General features: G+C 45.6%; 13 non-coding genes and 1 pseudogene across 13 annotated transcripts; all 14 read left to right on the plus strand.

Moving 5' to 3' along the window:
* The first annotated feature begins 192 nt into the window (after positions 1–192).
* LOC141157934 (U2 spliceosomal RNA) lies at positions 193–383 on the plus strand. The gene has a single exon (XR_012247972.1). It is a non-coding gene; the product is annotated as a U2 spliceosomal RNA (small nuclear RNA).
* A 1,116-nt stretch (positions 384–1,499) lies between these two features.
* LOC141157935 (U2 spliceosomal RNA) lies at positions 1,500–1,690 on the plus strand. The gene has a single exon (XR_012247973.1). It is a non-coding gene; the product is annotated as a U2 spliceosomal RNA (small nuclear RNA).
* A 1,117-nt stretch (positions 1,691–2,807) lies between these two features.
* Positions 2,808–2,998, plus strand: LOC141157936 (U2 spliceosomal RNA). Its single transcript, XR_012247974.1, has one exon. It is a non-coding gene; the product is annotated as a U2 spliceosomal RNA (small nuclear RNA).
* Positions 2,999–4,114: 1,116 nt separating this feature from the next.
* Positions 4,115–4,305, plus strand: LOC141159676 (U2 spliceosomal RNA). Its single transcript, XR_012249678.1, has one exon. It is a non-coding gene; the product is annotated as a U2 spliceosomal RNA (small nuclear RNA).
* Positions 4,306–5,418: 1,113 nt separating this feature from the next.
* On the plus strand, positions 5,419–5,609 carry LOC141157938 (U2 spliceosomal RNA). The gene has a single exon (XR_012247976.1). It is a non-coding gene; the product is annotated as a U2 spliceosomal RNA (small nuclear RNA).
* Positions 5,610–6,725: 1,116 nt separating this feature from the next.
* Positions 6,726–6,916, plus strand: LOC141159677 (U2 spliceosomal RNA). The gene has a single exon (XR_012249679.1). It is a non-coding gene; the product is annotated as a U2 spliceosomal RNA (small nuclear RNA).
* A 1,113-nt stretch (positions 6,917–8,029) lies between these two features.
* On the plus strand, positions 8,030–8,220 carry LOC141159472 (U2 spliceosomal RNA). Its single transcript, XR_012249478.1, has one exon. It is a non-coding gene; the product is annotated as a U2 spliceosomal RNA (small nuclear RNA).
* Positions 8,221–9,336: 1,116 nt separating this feature from the next.
* On the plus strand, positions 9,337–9,527 carry LOC141157939 (U2 spliceosomal RNA). Its single transcript, XR_012247977.1, has one exon. It is a non-coding gene; the product is annotated as a U2 spliceosomal RNA (small nuclear RNA).
* A 1,116-nt stretch (positions 9,528–10,643) lies between these two features.
* LOC141157940 (U2 spliceosomal RNA) lies at positions 10,644–10,834 on the plus strand. The gene has a single exon (XR_012247978.1). It is a non-coding gene; the product is annotated as a U2 spliceosomal RNA (small nuclear RNA).
* A 1,116-nt stretch (positions 10,835–11,950) lies between these two features.
* Positions 11,951–12,141, plus strand: LOC141157941 (U2 spliceosomal RNA). Its single transcript, XR_012247979.1, has one exon. It is a non-coding gene; the product is annotated as a U2 spliceosomal RNA (small nuclear RNA).
* Positions 12,142–13,256: 1,115 nt separating this feature from the next.
* LOC141157942 (U2 spliceosomal RNA) lies at positions 13,257–13,447 on the plus strand. Its single transcript, XR_012247980.1, has one exon. It is a non-coding gene; the product is annotated as a U2 spliceosomal RNA (small nuclear RNA).
* A 1,118-nt stretch (positions 13,448–14,565) lies between these two features.
* On the plus strand, positions 14,566–14,657 carry LOC141160433 (U2 spliceosomal RNA; annotated as a pseudogene).
* A 794-nt stretch (positions 14,658–15,451) lies between these two features.
* Positions 15,452–15,638, plus strand: LOC141160217 (U2 spliceosomal RNA). The gene has a single exon (XR_012250171.1). It is a non-coding gene; the product is annotated as a U2 spliceosomal RNA (small nuclear RNA).
* Positions 15,639–16,754: 1,116 nt separating this feature from the next.
* On the plus strand, positions 16,755–16,945 carry LOC141157943 (U2 spliceosomal RNA). Its single transcript, XR_012247981.1, has one exon. It is a non-coding gene; the product is annotated as a U2 spliceosomal RNA (small nuclear RNA).
* The last annotated feature ends 241 nt before the right edge of the window (positions 16,946–17,186 follow it).

Here is a 17,186-nt window from a genome sequence, read left to right on the forward strand (position 1 = left end):
TGTGCTAAAAGAGGTGGAGTTATGCAGATCTAAAACGCGTGGATTGCAGCAGCAGCAAGCCGAAAAGTGCAGGCATGTGAGGGATCTAGAGGTTGACAGCATGTCTTCTTAACGGGAGTCCAGGTGGCCATCTCCACAAATGGACTTTTCAGAATCCTTGGGTGGCACCGTAGTCGGAAACCAATTCTGGTTATCGCTTCTCGGCCTTTTGGCTAAGATCAAGTGTAGTATCTGTTCTTATCAGTTTAATATCTGATACGTCCCCTATCTGGGGACCATATATTAAATGGATTTTTAGAACAGGGAGATGGAAAAAGAGCTTGCTCTGTCCACTCCACGCATTGACCTGGTATTGCAGTATCTCCAGGACCGGTGCACCCCTTCTTTAATGCAGTTTCTAAAATCAGAAAGAATTGAATTCAATGCTTTTTGTTCATTTGGCTTGTTTGTCGGATTTTGGGATGGACTCTTTGGCTTTGCTTTTCTTCTCCTCATTGGATTTTTCATGTTAAAAGTTGCAGAAGCCAGATGACAAGCTCATTTTGGTTCAACTTCAGCAACTGTGCATTGCATTGCCATGTAATGTAATGCAATGCTATCTATCTAGCTCTCCCTCTATACTTCCTTTTGGATAAACAGACATATTAGGCAAGCATTTTGGAGCTTTCACCTAAATAACTACAGGTGGTGAGATAAGCTGCACAATATAATTGACCTTTCAGTATATTGTTGCACACACACCATCTATTTAGCAAATGCCCTTGTTATCAACAGCAGCCTTTTAAACTCACCTGAGCTAACAGGTATGTGAGCTGGTTACTCTGCTGCGCTTAAAATTTCTTTTTTGGTTTGCTACAATGCCTTTTCTGAAACGTTGTCTCCCTCTGCTGGAACACTGACTTCTTTCATTTAATGCCTGCAGACTATAAAAGAGAAACCAACCCAAAAAGTTTGGTTGATTAGTCTGTGGCATTCTTTTAAACTGTTGCTTATGGCGGTCTCTGTGAGCTTCTCAGTGACATTCAGCCATCCAGGTATCCCGTGTGCAGTAGACGGAATGTGGCAATGGAACGCTGGCTGCGCGTGTCATAATAGGCTCTGAGCCTTTATATACCTGCGCACAGCAGCAGCCACCTTCAGTCTGCTGCTGGACAGCCAGCAGCAGCAGCAGCAGGAGAGGTAATTAATCAGCAACCCTCCTGCTAAGGGAAGACAGCTGCTCGTTCCACCCCCCCCCCCACCTTAATTGGTTCTCCTCCCTTCCAACGGTGTTGAGGCGGGTGGGAACAGCCGGGGGTTGAGGGTACTGTGCTAAAAGAGGTGGAGTTATGCAGATCTAAAACGCGTGGATTGCAGCAGCAGCAAGCCGAAAAGTGCAGGCATGTGAGGGATCTAGAGGTTGACAGCATGTCTTCTTAACGGGAGTCCAGGTGGCCATCTCCACAAATGGACTTTTCAGAATCCTTGGGTGGCACCGTAGTCGGAAACCAATTCTGGTTATCGCTTCTCGGCCTTTTGGCTAAGATCAAGTGTAGTATCTGTTCTTATCAGTTTAATATCTGATACGTCCCCTATCTGGGGACCATATATTAAATGGATTTTTAGAACAGGGAGATGGAAAAAGAGCTTGCTCTGTCCACTCCACGCATTGACCTGGTATTGCAGTATCTCCAGGACCGGTGCACCCCTTCTTTAATGCAGTTTCTAAAATCAGAAAGAATTGAATTCAATGCTTTTTGTTCATTTGGCTTGTTTGTCGGATTTTGGGATGGACTCTTTGGCTTTGCTTTTCTTCTCCTCATTGGATTTTTCATGTTAAAAGTTGCAGAAGCCAGATGACAAGCTCATTTTGGTTCAACTTCAGCAACTGTGCATTGCATTGCCATGTAATGTAATGCAATGCTATCTATCTAGCTCTCCCTCTATACTTCCTTTTGGATAAACAGACATATTAGGCAAGCATTTTGGAGCTTTCACCTAAATAACTACAGGTGGTGAGATAAGCTGCACAATATAATTGACCTTTCAGTATATTGTTGCACACACACCATCTATTTAGCAAATGCCCTTGTTATCAACAGCAGCCTTTTAAACTCACCTGAGCTAACAGGTATGTGAGCTGGTTACTCTGCTGCGCTTAAAATTTCTTTTTTGGTTTGCTACAATGCCTTTTCTGAAACGTTGTCTCCCTCTGCTGGAACACTGACTTCTTTCATTTAATGCCTGCAGACTATAAAAGAGAAACCAACCCAAAAAGTTTGGTTGATTAGTCTGTGGCATTCTTTTAAACTGTTGCTTATGGCGGTCTCTGTGAGCTTCTCAGTGACATTCAGCCATCCAGGTATCCCGCCTGCAGTAGACGGAATGTGGCAATGGAACGCTGGCTGCGCGTGTCATAATAGGCTCTGAGCCTTTATATACCTGCGCACAGCAGCAGCCACCTTCAGTCTGCTGCTGGACAGCCAGCAGCAGCAGCAGCAGGAGAGGTAATTAATCAGCAACCCTCCTGCTAAGGGTAGACAGCTGCTCGTTCCACCCCCCCCCCCCGCCTTAATTGGTTCTCCTCCCTTCCAACGGTGTTGAGGCGGGTGGGAACAGCCGGGGGTTGAGGGTACTGTGCTAAAAGAGGTGGAGTTATGCAGATCTAAAACGCGTGGATTGCAGCAGCAGCAAGCCGAAAAGTGCAGGCATGTGAGGGATCTAGAGGTTGACAGCATGTCTTCTTAACGGGAGTCCAGGTGGCCATCTCCACAAATGGACTTTTCAGAATCCTTGGGTGGCACCGTAGTCGGAAACCAATTCTGGTTATCGCTTCTCGGCCTTTTGGCTAAGATCAAGTGTAGTATCTGTTCTTATCAGTTTAATATCTGATACGTCCCCTATCTGGGGACCATATATTAAATGGATTTTTAGAACAGGGAGATGGAAAAAGAGCTTGCTCTGTCCACTCCACGCATTGACCTGGTATTGCAGTATCTCCAGGACCGGTGCACCCCTTCTTTAATGCAGTTTCTAAAATCAGAAAGAATTGAATTCAATGCTTTTTGTTCATTTGGCTTGTTTGTCGGATTTTGGGATGGACTCTTTGGCTTTGCTTTTCTTCTCCTCATTGGATTTTTCATGTTAAAAGTTGCAGAAGCCAGATGGCAAGCTCATTTTGGTTCAACTTCAGCAACTGTGCATTGCATTGCCATGTAATGTAATGCAATGCTATCTATCTAGCTCTCCCTCTATACTTCCTTTTGGATAAACAGACATATTAGGCAAGCATTTTGGAGCTTTCACCTAAATAACTACAGGTGGTGAGATAAGCTGCACAATATAATTGACCTTTCAGTATATTGTTGCACACACACCATCTATTTAGCAAATGCCCTTGTTATCAACAGCAGCCTTTTAAACTCACCTGAGCTAACAGGTATGTGAGCTGGTTACTCTGCTGCGCTTAAAATTTCTTTTTTGGTTTGCTACAATGCCTTTTCTGAAACGTTGTCTCCCTCTGCTGGAACACTGACTTCTTTCATTTAATGCCTGCAGACTATAAAAGAGAAACCAACCCAAAAAGTTTGGTTGATTAGTCTGTGGCATTCTTTTAAACTGTTGCTTATGGCGGTCTCTGTGAGCTTCTCAGTGACATTCAGCCATCCAGGTATCCCGCCTGCAGTAGACGGAATGTGGCAATGGAACGCTGGCTGCGCGTGTCATAATAGGCTCTGAGCCTTTATATACCTGCGCACAGCAGCAGCCACCTTCAGTCTGCTGCTGGACAGCCAGCAGCAGCAGCAGCAGGAGAGGTAATTAATCAGCAACCCTCCTGCTAAGGGTAGACAGCTGCTCGTTCCACCCCCCCCCCCGCCTTAATTGGTTCTCCTCCCTTCCAACGGTGTTGAGGCAGGTGGGAACAGCCGGGGGTTGAGGGTACTGTGCTAAAAGAGGTGGAGTTATGCAGATCTAAAACGCGTGGATTGCAGCAGCAGCAAGCCGAAAAGTGCAGGCATGTGAGGGATCTAGAGGTTGACAGCATGTCTTCTTAACGGGAGTCCAGGTGGCCATCTCCACAAATGGACTTTTCAGAATCCTTGGGTGGCACCGTAGTCGGAAACCAATTCTGGTTATCGCTTCTCGGCCTTTTGGCTAAGATCAAGTGTAGTATCTGTTCTTATCAGTTTAATATCTGATACGTCTCCTATCTGGGGACCATATATTAAATGGATTTTTAGAACAGGGAGATGGAAAAAGAGCTTGCTCTGTCCACTCCACGCATTGACCTGGTATTGCAGTATCTCCAGGACCGGTGCACCCCTTCTTTAATGCAGTTTCTAAAATCAGAAAGAATTGAATTCAATGCTTTTTGTTCATTTGGCTTGTTTGTCGGATTTTGGGATGGACTCTTTGGCTTTGCTTTTCTTCTCCTCGTTGGATTTTTCATGTTAAAAGTTGCAGAAGCCAGATGACAAGCTCATTTTGGTTCAACTTCAGCAACTGTGCATTGCATTGCCATGTAATCTAATGCAATGCTATCTATCTAGCTCTCCCTCTATACTTCCTTTTGGATAAACAGACATATTAGGCAAGCATTTTGGAGCTTTCACCTAAATAACTACAGGTGGTGAGATAAGCTGCACAATATAATTGACCTTTCAGTATATTGTTGCACACACACCATCTATTTAGCAAATGCCCTTGTTATCAACAGCAGCCTTTTAAACTCACCTGAGCTAACAGGTATGTGAACTGGTTACTCTGCTGCGCTTAAAATTTCTTTTTTGGTTTGCTACAATGCCTTTTCTGAAACGTTGTCTCCCTCTGCTGGAACACTGACTTCTTTCATTTAATGCCTGCAGACTATAAAAGAGAAACCAACCCAAAAAGTTTGGTTGATTAGTCTGTGGCATTCTTTTAAACTGTTGCTTATGGCGGTCTCTGTGAGCTTCTCAGTGACATTCAGCCATCCAGGTATCCCGCCTGCAGTAGACGGAATGTGGCAATGGAACGCTGGCTGCGCGTGTCATAATAGGCTCTGAGCCTTTATATACCTGCGCACAGCAGCAGCCACCTTCAGTCTGCTGCTGGACAGCCAGCAGCAGCAGCAGGAGAGGTAATTAATCAGCAACCCTCCTGCTAAGGGTAGACAGCTGCTCGTTCCACCCCCCCCCCCGCCTTAAATGGTTCTCCTCCCTTCCAACGGTGTTGAGGCGGGTGGGAACAGCCGGGGGTTGAGGGTACTGTGCTAAAAGAGGTGGAGTTATGCAGATCTAAAACGCGTGGATTGCAGCAGCAGCAAGCCGAAAAGTGCAGGCATGTGAGGGATCTAGAGGTTGACAGCATGTCTTCTTAACGGGAGTCCAGGTGGCCATCTCCACAAATGGACTTTTCAGAATCCTTGGGTGGCACCGTAGTCGGAAACCAATTCTGGTTATCGCTTCTCGGCCTTTTGGCTAAGATCAAGTGTAGTATCTGTTCTTATCAGTTTAATATCTGATACGTCCCCTATCTGGGGACCATATATTAAATGGATTTTTAGAACAGGGAGATGGAAAAAGAGCTTGCTCTGTCCACTCCACGCATTGACCTGGTATTGCAGTATCTCCAGGACCGGTGCACCCCTTCTTTAATGCAGTTTCTAAAATCAGAAAGAATTGAATTCAATGCTTTTTGTTCATTTGGCTTGTTTGTCGGATTTTGGGATGGACTCTTTGGCTTTGCTTTTCTTCTCCTCATTGGATTTTTCATGTTAAAAGTTGCAGAAGCCAGATGGCAAGCTCATTTTGGTTCAACTTCAGCAACTGTGCATTGCATTGCCATGTAATGTAATGCAATGCTATCTATCTAGCTCTCCCTCTATACTTCCTTTTGGATAAACAGACATATTAGGCAAGCATTTTGGAGCTTTCACCTAAATAACTACAGGTGGTGAGATAAGCTGCACAATATAATTGACCTTTCAGTATATTGTTGCACACACACCATCTATTTAGCAAATGCCCTTGTTATCAACAGCAGCCTTTTAAACTCACCTGAGCTAACAGGTATGTGAGCTGGTTACTCTGCTGCGCTTAAAATTTCTTTTTTGGTTTGCTACAATGCCTTTTCTGAAACGTTGTCTCCCTCTGCTGGAACACTGACTTCTTTCATTTAATGCCTGCAGACTATAAAAGAGAAACCAACCCAAAAAGTTTGGTTGATTAGTCTGTGGCATTCTTTTAAACTGTTGCTTATGGCGGTCTCTGTGAGCTTCTCAGTGACATTCAGCCATCCAGGTATCCCGCCTGCAGTAGACGGAATGTGGCAATGGAACGCTGGCTGCGCGTGTCATAATAGGCTCTGAGCCTTTATATACCTGCGCACAGCAGCAGCCACCTTCAGTCTGCTGCTGGACAGCCAGCAGCAGCAGCAGCAGGAGAGGTAATTAATCAGCAACCCTCCTGCTAAGGGTAGACAGCTGCTCGTTCCACCCCCCCCCCCGCCTTAATTGGTTCTCCTCCCTTCCAACGGTGTTGAGGCAGGTGGGAACAGCCGGGGGTTGAGGGTACTGTGCTAAAAGAGGTGGAGTTATGCAGATCTAAAACGCGTGGATTGCAGCAGCAGCAAGCCGAAAAGTGCAGGCATGTGAGGGATCTAGAGGTTGACAGCATGTCTTCTTAACGGGAGTCCAGGTGGCCATCTCCACAAATGGACTTTTCAGAATCCTTGGGTGGCACCGTAGTCGGAAACCAATTCTGGTTATCGCTTCTCGGCCTTTTGGCTAAGATCAAGTGTAGTATCTGTTCTTATCAGTTTAATATCTGATACGTCTCCTATCTGGGGACCATATATTAAATGGATTTTTAGAACAGGGAGATGGAAAAAGAGCTTGCTCTGTCCACTCCACGCATTGACCTGGTATTGCAGTATCTCCAGGACCGGTGCACCCCTTCTTTAATGCAGTTTCTAAAATCAGAAAGAATTGAATTCAATGCTTTTTGTTCATTTGGCTTGTTTGTCGGATTTTGGGATGGACTCTTTGGCTTTGCTTTTCTTCTCCTCGTTGGATTTTTCATGTTAAAAGTTGCAGAAGCCAGATGACAAGCTCATTTTGGTTCAACTTCAGCAACTGTGCATTGCATTGCCATGTAATCTAATGCAATGCTATCTATCTAGCTCTCCCTCTATACTTCCTTTTGGATAAACAGACATATTAGGCAAGCATTTTGGAGCTTTCACCTAAATAACTACAGGTGGTGAGATAAGCTGCACAATATAATTGACCTTTCAGTATATTGTTGCACACACACCATCTATTTAGCAAATGCCCTTGTTATCAACAGCAGCCTTTTAAACTCACCTGAGCTAACAGGTATGTGAACTGGTTACTCTGCTGCGCTTAAAATTTCTTTTTTGGTTTGCTACAATGCCTTTTCTGAAACGTTGTCTCCCTCTGCTGGAACACTGACTTCTTTCATTTAATGCCTGCAGACTATAAAAGAGAAACCAACCCAAAAAGTTTGGTTGATTAGTCTGTGGCATTCTTTTAAACTGTTGCTTATGGCGGTCTCTGTGAGCTTCTCAGTGACATTCAGCCATCCAGGTATCCCGCCTGCAGTAGACGGAATGTGGCAATGGAACGCTGGCTGCGCGTGTCATAATAGGCTCTGAGCCTTTATATACCTGCGCACAGCAGCAGCCACCTTCAGTCTGCTGCTGGACAGCCAGCAGCAGCAGCAGGAGAGGTAATTAATCAGCAACCCTCCTGCTAAGGGTAGACAGCTGCTCGTTCCACCCCCCCCCCCGCCTTAAATGGTTCTCCTCCCTTCCAACGGTGTTGAGGCGGGTGGGAACAGCCGGGGGTTGAGGGTACTGTGCTAAAAGAGGTGGAGTTATGCAGATCTAAAACGCGTGGATTGCAGCAGCAGCAAGCCGAAAAGTGCAGGCATGTGAGGGATCTAGAGGTTGACAGCATGTCTTCTTAACGGGAGTCCAGGTGGCCATCTCCACAAATGGACTTTTCAGAATCCTTGGGTGGCACCGTAGTCGGAAACCAATTCTGGTTATCACTTCTCGGCCTTTTGGCTAAGATCAAGTGTAGTATCTGTTCTTATCAGTTTAATATCTGATACGTCCCCTATCTGGGGACCATATATTAAATGGATTTTTAGAACAGGGAGATGGAAAAAGAGCTTGCTCTGTCCACTCCACGCATTGACCTGGTATTGCAGTATCTCCAGGACCGGTGCACCCCTTCTTTAATGCAGTTTCTAAAATCAGAAAGAATTGAATTCAATGCTTTTTGTTCATTTGGCTTGTTTGTCGGATTTTGGGATGGACTCTTTGGCTTTGCTTTTCTTCTCCTCATTGGATTTTTCATGTTAAAAGTTGCAGAAGCCAGATGACAAGCTCATTTTGGTTCAACTTCAGCAACTGTGCATTGCATTGCCATGTAATGTAATGCAATGCTATCTATCTAGCTCTCCCTCTATACTTCCTTTTGGATAAACAGACATATTAGGCAAGCATTTTGGAGCTTTCACCTAAATAACTACAGGTGGTGAGATAAGCTGCACAATATAATTGACCTTTCAGTATATTGTTGCACACACACCATCTATTTAGCAAATGCCCTTGTTATCAACAGCAGCCTTTTAAACTCACCTGAGCTAACAGGTATGTGAGCTGGTTACTCTGCTGCGCTTAAAATTTCTTTTTTGGTTTGCTACAATGCCTTTTCTGAAACGTTGTCTCCCTCTGCTGGAACACTGACTTCTTTCATTTAATGCCTGCAGACTATAAAAGAGAAACCAACCCAAAAAGTTTGGTTGATTAGTCTGTGGCATTCTTTTAAACTGTTGCTTATGGCGGTCTCTGTGAGCTTCTCAGTGACATTCAGCCATCCAGGTATCCCGCCTGCAGTAGACGGAATGTGGCAATGGAACGCTGGCTGCGCGTGTCATAATAGGCTCTGAGCCTTTATATACCTGCGCACAGCAGCAGCCACCTTCAGTCTGCTGCTGGACAGCCAGCAGCAGCAGCAGCAGGAGAGGTAATTAATCAGCAACCCTCCTGCTAAGGGTAGACAGCTGCTCGTTCCACCCCCCCCCCCGCCTTAATTGGTTCTCCTCCCTTCCAACGGTGTTGAGGCGGGTGGGAACAGCCGGGGGTTGAGGGTACTGTGCTAAAAGAGGTGGAGTTATGCAGATCTAAAACGCGTGGATTGCAGCAGCAGCAAGCCGAAAAGTGCAGGCATGTGAGGGATCTAGAGGTTGACAGCATGTCTTCTTAACGGGAGTCCAGGTGGCCATCTCCACAAATGGACTTTTCAGAATCCTTGGGTGGCACCGTAGTCGGAAACCAATTCTGGTTATCGCTTCTCGGCCTTTTGGCTAAGATCAAGTGTAGTATCTGTTCTTATCAGTTTAATATCTGATACGTCCCCTATCTGGGGACCATATATTAAATGGATTTTTAGAACAGGGAGATGGAAAAAGAGCTTGCTCTGTCCACTCCACGCATTGACCTGGTATTGCAGTATCTCCAGGACCGGTGCACCCCTTCTTTAATGCAGTTTCTAAAATCAGAAAGAATTGAATTCAATGCTTTTTGTTCATTTGGCTTGTTTGTCGGATTTTGGGATGGACTCTTTGGCTTTGCTTTTCTTCTCCTCATTGGATTTTTCATGTTAAAAGTTGCAGAAGCCAGATGACAAGCTCATTTTGGTTCAACTTCAGCAACTGTGCATTGCATTGCCATGTAATGTAATGCAATGCTATCTATCTAGCTCTCCCTCTATACTTCCTTTTGGATAAACAGACATATTAGGCAAGCATTTTGGAGCTTTCACCTAAATAACTACAGGTGGTGAGATAAGCTGCACAATATAATTGACCTTTCAGTATATTGTTGCACACACACCATCTATTTAGCAAATGCCCTTGTTATCAACAGCAGCCTTTTAAACTCACCTGAGCTAACAGGTATGTGAGCTGGTTACTCTGCTGCGCTTAAAATTTCTTTTTTGGTTTGCTACAATGCCTTTTCTGAAACGTTGTCTCCCTCTGCTGGAACACTGACTTCTTTCATTTAATGCCTGCAGACTATAAAAGAGAAACCAACCCAAAAAGTTTGGTTGATTAGTCTGTGGCATTCTTTTAAACTGTTGCTTATGGCGGTCTCTGTGAGCTTCTCAGTGACATTCAGCCATCCAGGTATCCCGCCTGCAGTAGACGGAATGTGGCAATGGAACGCTGGCTGCGCGTGTCATAATAGGCTCTGAGCCTTTATATACCTGCGCACAGCAGCAGCCACCTTCAGTCTGCTGCTGGACAGCCAGCAGCAGCAGCAGCAGGAGAGGTAATTAATCAGCAACCCTCCTGCTAAGGGTAGACAGCTGCTCGTTCCACCCCCCCCCCCGCCTTAATTGGTTCTCCTCCCTTCCAACGGTGTTGAGGCGGGTGGGAACAGCCGGGGGTTGAGGGTACTGTGCTGAAAGAGGTGGAGTTATGCAGATCTAAAACGCGTGGATTGCAGCAGCAGCAAGCCGAAAAGTGCAGGCATGTGAGGGATCTAGAGGTTGACAGCATGTCTTCTTAACGGGAGTCCAGGTGGCCATCTCCACAAATGGACTTTTCAGAATCCTTGGGTGGCACCGTAGTCGGAAACCAATTCTGGTTATCGCTTCTCGGCCTTTTGGCTAAGATCAAGTGTAGTATCTGTTCTTATCAGTTTAATATCTGATACGTCCCCTATCTGGGGACCATATATTAAATGGATTTTTAGAACAGGGAGATGGAAAAAGAGCTTGCTCTGTCCACTCCACGCATTGACCTGGTATTGCAGTATCTCCAGGACCGGTGCACCCCTTCTTTAATGCAGTTTCTAAAATCAGAAAGAATTGAATTCAATGCTTTTTGTTCATTTGGCTTGTTTGTCGGATTTTGGGATGGACTCTTTGGCTTTGCTTTTCTTCTCCTCATTGGATTTTTCATGTTAAAAGTTGCAGAAGCCAGATGACAAGCTCATTTTGGTTCAACTTCAGCAACTGTGCATTGCATTGCCATGTAATGTAATGCAATGCTATCTATCTAGCTCTCCCTCTATACTTCCTTTTGGATAAACAGACATATTAGGCAAGCATTTTGGAGCTTTCACCTAAATAACTACAGGTGGTGAGATAAGCTGCACAATATAATTGACCTTTCAGTATATTGTTGCACACACACCATCTATTTAGCAAATGCCCTTGTTATCAACAGCAGCCTTTTAAACTCACCTGAGCTAACAGGTATGTGAGCTGGTTACTCTGCTGCGCTTAAAATTTCTTTTTTGGTTTGCTACAATGCCTTTTCTGAAACGTTGTCTCCCTCTGCTGGAACACTGACTTCTTTCATTTAATGCCTGCAGACTATAAAAGAGAAACCAACCCAAAAAGTTTGGTTGATTAGTCTGTGGCATTCTTTTAAACTGTTGCTTATGGCGGTCTCTGTGAGCTTCTCAGTGACATTCAGCCATCCAGGTATCCCGCCTGCAGTAGACGGAATGTGGCAATGGAACGCTGGCTGCGCGTGTCATAATAGGCTCTGAGCCTTTATATACCTGCGCACAGCAGCAGCCACCTTCAGTCTGCTGCTGGACAGCCAGCAGCAGCAGCAGCAGGAGAGGTAATTAATCAGCAACCCTCCTGCTAAGGGTAGACAGCTGCTCGTTCCACCCCCCCCCCCACCTTAATTGGTTCTCCTCCCTTCCAACGGTGTTGAGGCGGGTGGGAACAGCCGGGGGTTGAGGGTACTGTGCTAAAAGAGGTGGAGTTATGCAGATCTAAAATGCGTGGATTGCAGCAGCAGCAAGCCGAAAAGTGCAGGCATGTGAGGGATCTAGAGGTTGACAGCATGTCTTCTTAACGGGAGTCCAGGTGGCCATCTCCACAAATGGACTTTTCAGAATCCTTGGGTGGCACCGTAGTCGGAAACCAATTCTGGTTATCGCTTCTCGGCCTTTTGGCTAAGATCAAGTGTAGTATCTGTTCTTATCAGTTTAATATCTGATACGTCCCCTATCTGGGGACCATATATTAAATGGATTTTTAGAACAGGGAGATGGAAAAAGAGCTTGCTCTGTCCACTCCACGCATTGACCTGGTATTGCAGTATCTCCAGGACCGGTGCACCCCTTCTTTAATGCAGTTTCTAAAATCAGAAAGAATTGAATTCAATGCTTTTTGTTCATTTGGCTTGTTTGTCGGATTTTGGGATGGACTCTTTGGCTTTGCTTTTCTTCTCCTCATTGGATTTTTCATGTTAAAAGTTGCAGAAGCCAGATGACAAGCTCATTTTGGTTCAACTTCAGCAACTGTGCATTGCATTGCCATGTAATGTAATGCAATGCTATCTATCTAGCTCTCCCTCTATACTTCCTTTTGGATAAACAGACATATTAGGCAAGCATTTTGGAGCTTTCACCTAAATAACTACAGGTGGTGAGATAAGCTGCACAATATAATTGACCTTTCAGTATATTGTTGCACACACACCATCTATTTAGCAAATGCCCTTGTTATCAACAGCAGCCTTTTAAACTCACCTGAGCTAACAGGTATGTGAGCTGGTTACTCTGCTGCGCTTAAAATTTCTTTTTTGGTTTGCTACAATGCCTTTTCTGAAACGTTGTCTCCCTCTGCTGGAACACTGACTTCTTTCATTTAATGCCTGCAGACTATAAAAGAGAAACCAACCCAAAAAGTTTGGTTGATTAGTCTGTGGCATTCTTTTAAACTGTTGCTTATGGCGGTCTCTGTGAGCTTCTCAGTGACATTCAGCCATCCAGGTATCCCGCCTGCAGTAGACGGAATGTGGCAATGGAACGCTGGCTGCGCGTGTCATAATAGGCTCTGAGCCTTTATATACCTGCGCACAGCAGCAGCCACCTTCAGTCTGCTGCTGGACAGCCAGCAGCAGCAGCAGCAGGAGAGGTAATTAATCAGCAACCCTCCTGCTAAGGGTAGACAGCTGCTCGTTCCACCCCCCCCCCGCCTTAATTGGTTCTCCTCCCTTCCAACGGTGTTGAGGCAGGTGGGAACAGCCGGGGGTTGAGGGTACTGTGCTAAAAGAGGTGGAGTTATGCAGATCTAAAACGCGTGGATTGCAGCAGCAGCAAGCCGAAAAGTGCAGGCATGTGAGGGATCTAGAGGTTGACAGCATGTCTTCTTAACGGGAGTCCAGGTGGCCATCTCCACAAATGGACTTTTCAGAATCCTTGGGTGGCACCGTAGTCGGAAACCAATTCTGGTTATCGCTTCTCGGCCTTTTGGCTAAGATCAAGTGTAGTATCTGTTCTTATCAGTTTAATATCTGATACGTCCCCTATCTGGGGACCATATATTAAATGGATTTTTAGAACAGGGAGATGGAAAAAGAGCTTGCTCTGTCCACTCCACGCATTGACCTGGTATTGCAGTATCTCCAGGACCGGTGCACCCCTTCTTTAATGCAGTTTCTAAAATCAGAAAGAATTGAATTCAATGCTTTTTGTTCATTTGGCTTGTTTGTCGGATTTTGGGATGGACTCTTTGGCTTTGCTTTTCTTCTCCTCATTGGATTTTTCATGTTAAAAGTTGCAGAAGCCAGATGACAAGCTCATTTTGGTTCAACTTCAGCAACTGTGCATTGCATTGCCATGTAATGTAATGCAATGCTATCTATCTAGCTCTCCCTCTATACTTCCTTTTGGATAAACAGACATATTAGGCAAGCATTTTGGAGCTTTCACCTAAATAACTACAGGTGGTGAGATAAGCTGCACAATATAATTGACCTTTCAGTATATTGTTGCACACACACCATCTATTTAGCAAATGCCCTTGTTATCAACAGCAGCCTTTTAAACTCACCTGAGCTAACAGGTATGTGAGCTGGTTACTCTGCTGCGCTTAAAATTTCTTTTTTGGTTTGCTACAATGCCTTTTCTGAAACGTTGTCTCCCTCTGCTGGAACACTGACTTCTTTCATTTAATGCCTGCAGACTATAAAAGAGAAACCAACCCAAAAAGTTTGGTTGATTAGTCTGTGGCATTCTTTTAAACTGTTGCTTATGGCGGTCTCTGTGAGCTTCTCAGTGACATTCAGCCATCCAGGTATCCCGCCTGCAGTAGACGGAATGTGGCAATGGAACGCTGGCTGCGCGTGTCATAATAGGCTCTGAGCCTTTATATACCTGCGCACAGCAGCAGCCACCTTCAGTCTGCTGCTGGACAGCCAGCAGCAGCAGCAGCAGGAGAGGTAATTAATCAGCAACCCTCCTGCTAAGGGTAGACAGCTGCTCGTTCCACCCCCCCCCCCCCGCCTTAATTGGTTCTCCTCCCTTCCAACGGTGTTGAGGCGGGTGGGAACAGCCGGGGGTTGAGGGTACTGTGCTAAAAGAGGTGGAGTTATGCAGATCTAAAACGCGTGGATTGCAGCAGCAGCAAGCCGAAAAGTGCAGGCATGTGAGGGATCTAGAGGTTGACAGCATGTCTTCTTAACGGGAGTCCAGGTGGCCATCTCCACAAATGGACTTTTCAGAATCCTTGGGTGGCACCGTAGTCGGAAACCAATTCTGGTTATCGCTTCTCGGCCTTTTGGCTAAGATCAAGTGTAGTATCTTTCGAAAAGGCGGTTTTGGATGTTGGCCGCCCTAGTAGATTGATACATTATGCACACTGGGGTTTAGGCGCTTGTTAGTACGCCAGGTGGCTAATATAGTCATCTGGTGGAAAGCATGGCCCCCCAGGATCGACGCCATTGGGCCGGGGAAGATCGAAAGCCCGAAGTGTGAAGTGCCCCAGGAGTGGTGACCCTGGGGTGCCTTAACTCACTGGGATTGGGAACCCCACTTGAGTTTATGGCACATTTGCACAAGCACTTTAAATTTTCTTTCTTCGCACACACCCTTATTCCGGGCCTTCTGGCCTTAGGATGGGGAATTTTTCAATTCCCGGTCGAAGGTCCGGGCAGTATTATACTGTGAAACCTTCACTATTTATTTAATTTCTTTGTCACTGTGTGTCCACTTATTCACGTGTGTCACGTCCTACTAGGATTTTGTCGGGATGCGGTTCCCTTACGGGTTCCTCTCTTGGCAGGTCTAGGGGGGGAGTGTGTGGCCATCAGGTTCCGCTCCCCCCTGAACCCCCCTGGCTCTCCTCTTTCGGGAGGAGAGCGTTGTTGGCTCCCCTCTTCCGGGAGGGGAGCACAGTCTTTGGCTCGCAGTGCCTTGCTCGGGTGAGAACTCGGGCAGGTGCTGGGGGTAAGATTGGGTCGCCTCTGGCTTCGGCTGGAGGTGGCTTTTTGTCCCTGTTCCTCGCTGTGGCCTTTTGGCTCGGAGGGACGGGGAATGGTTTGGGGGACCCTTCTCCTTTTGGAGAGGGTTTCAAGAAGACCAGCATCCTAGTGCACTTTTTTTGTGGCACTTGTCACTTTTTTAAGCGCACTCGGGTTTTGTACACGAATTCGGGCTTTCGAAACAAAAAAAAAAAAAAAAAATCTGTTCTTATCAGTTTAATATCTGATACGTCCCCTATCTGGGGACCATATATTAAATGGATTTTTAGAACAGGGAGATGGAAAAAGAGCTTGCTCTGTCCACTCCACGCATTGACCTGGTATTGCAGTATCTCCAGGACCGGTGCACCCCTTCTTTAATGCAGTTTCTAAAATCAGAAAGAATTGAATTCAATGCTTTTTGTTCATTTGGCTTGTTTGTCGGATTTTGGGATGGACTCTTTGGCTTTGCTTTTCTTCTCCTCATTGGATTTTTCATGTTAAAAGTTGCAGAAGCCAGATGACAAGCTCATTTTGGTTCAACTTCAGCAACTGTGCATTGCATTGCCATGTAATGTAATGCAATGCTATCTATCTAGCTCTCCCTCTATACTTCCTTTTGGATAAACAAACATATTAGGCAAGCATTTTGGAGCTTTCACCTAAATAACTACAGGTGGTGAGATAAGCTGCACAATATAATTGACCTTTCAGTATATTGTTGCACACACACCATCTATTTAGCAAATGCCCTTGTTATCAACAGCAGCCTTTTAAACTCACCTGAGCTAACAGGTATGTGAGCTGGTTACTCTGCTGCGCTTAAAATTTCTTTTTTGGTTTGCTACAATGCCTTTTCTGAAACGTTGTCTCCCTCTGCTGGAACACTGACTTCTTTCATTTAATGCCTGCAGAATATAAAAGTGAAACCAACCCAAAAAGTTTGGTTGATTAGTCTGTGGCATTCTTTTAAACTGTTGCTTATGGCGGTCTCTGTGAGCTTCTCAGTGACATTCAGCCATCCAGGTATCCCGCCTGCAGTAGACGGAATGTGGCAATGGAACGCTGGCTGCGCGTGTCATAATAGGCTCTGAGCCTTTATATACCTGCGCACAGCAGCAGCCACCTTCAGTCTGCTGCTGGACAGCCAGCAGCAGCAGCAGCAGGAGAGGTAATTAATCAGCAACCCTCCTGCTAAGGGTAGACAGCTGCTCGTTCCACCCCCCCCCCCGCCTTAATTGGTTCTCCTCCCTTCCAACGGTGTTGAGGCAGGTGGGAACAGCCGGGGGTTGAGGGTACTGTGCTAAAAGAGGTGGAGTTATGCAGATCTAAAACGCGTGGATTGCAGCAGCAGCAAGCCGAAAAGTGCAGGCATGTGAGGGATCTAGAGGTTGACAGCATGTCTTCTTAACGGGAGTCCAGGTGGCCATCTCCACAAATGGACTTTTCAGAATCCTTGGGTGGCACCGTAGTCGGAAACCAATTCTGGTTATCGCTTCTCGGCCTTTTGGCTAAGATCAAGTGTAGTATCTGTTCTTATCAGTTTAATATCTGATACGTCCCCTATCTGGGGACCATATATTAAATGGATTTTTAGAACAGGGAGATGGAAAAAGAGCTTGCTCTGTCCACTCCACGCATTGACCTGGTATTGCAGTATCTCCAGGACCGGTGCACCCCTTCTTTAATGCAGTTTCTAAAATCAGAAAGAATTGAATTCAATGCTTTTTGTTCATTTGGCTTGTTTGTCGGATTTTGGGATGGACTCTTTGGCTTTGCTTTTCTTCTCCTCATTGGATTTTTCATGTTAAAAGTTGCAGAAGCCAGATGACAAGCTCATTTTGGTTCAACTTCAGCAACTGTGCATTGCATTGCCATGTAATGTAATGCAATGCTATCTATCTAGCTCTCCCTCTATACTTC

Source organism: Phyllobates terribilis, unplaced genomic scaffold, assembly GCF_046119375.1.
Source record: "Phyllobates terribilis strain yellow unplaced genomic scaffold, ASM4611937v1 Scaffold_8__6_contigs__length_399053987, whole genome shotgun sequence".
Lineage (NCBI taxonomy): Eukaryota > Metazoa > Chordata > Amphibia > Anura > Dendrobatidae > Phyllobates > Phyllobates terribilis.